Consider the following 1254-nt stretch of genomic DNA (forward strand, 5'->3'; position numbering starts at 1 on the left):
CCTCCTCCTCCTCCTCCTCCTCCTCCTCCTCCTCCAGAATACCTAAAACCATCTGTTTGAACAGAAAATGGTTTTTCAAAACCTGCCAAGCTAAACAGGAACTTTTTCTCTTCTGGAATGTTTTAGTTCATCAAAAAATTATTGCCGCAAAAAAAAAAAATAATTCTGCTTTTGCATTCTTCCCTACTACTCTTCCGCAGCAAGAGAGGTTCCAATCTTGTAAATGTTACACGGTTTTTAGCTTTTTTTAAAAAGTGGAATGAAGGTGGGACTGGACGCAGGCCCGAACGCAGAGACTCGAGCGTCTGTGTACGTCTTAAAACCACCGTTTGGCCAATAATAGCCGAGCCCCGAATTTCTGTCGCTACGCGGGAGATTGGTTAAGTCAGTTTTGCCCCCGTTTTACGACCCTTTCTTGCCACGGTCGTTAAGTTGATAAGTACCTGGCTGTTGAAGTGAATCTGGCTTCCCCATGGACTTGGTTTCTCAAAAGGTGATCGCACGACTCGGGACAAAGCAAAGGTCACAAGCGCGATGCCAGTTGCCCAGCGTCTGAATTTTGATGGCGGGGATGGTACAAAGTGGGTTATCGGTCCCTTTTTTCCCCAGTATCGTCGCATCTTTGAACAGTCACTTTATGCTCTGTTGTAAATTGAGGACTCCCCGTGTTAAAAAATCACCCTCTCTCATTGGACAGTTTCAAAAGACTCCTGATGTTTTGGCTGGTCAAAAAGGTCTCGCTCTCTCAACCTTTGCCAAGGGAACTATCAGCCAAGCACTGGCCAAATCACACCGGGATTGTGGGTGCAGTTGTGTTGATTTCAGAACCAGAGATTTATGTGGTTTTTTTTTTAAAAAAAAAATTGTGTTGAGCTAACACAACTAGGCAACCCGAGCACGGGGACCGTTTGGCCTCCAAGCCATCCCTCGTGCTAGAATCTCTAGACCGAGGAGCTCAAGAAACAGAAGCATAGCAATTAGATGACTAAATATTTCCTTCCATCCAGCAATTCTCTCCCTCCCCTCCCCACACACACACACACACTTCTAAACCAACGCTGACATTTCCTCTGCTTCTCTGCAGAGATTTTTGTGTCCAGCAGATGCCCAGAACTTCTCCAATTGGAAAAAGCTCCTGACGGTGTTCATTTCTTTGCTTCCCGCCTGGGACCTGCTTGCCGTGCCTGTTTTTGCATGTCTCTGAGTGGGGCGGTGCATGACCCGGAACCTCTTCTGGGGGGGGAGTTAAATGCA

Source organism: Protobothrops mucrosquamatus, unplaced genomic scaffold (genome assembly GCF_001527695.2).
Source record: "Protobothrops mucrosquamatus isolate PMUCROS unplaced genomic scaffold, P.Mucros_1.0 scaffold5842, whole genome shotgun sequence".
Lineage (NCBI taxonomy): Eukaryota > Metazoa > Chordata > Lepidosauria > Squamata > Viperidae > Protobothrops > Protobothrops mucrosquamatus.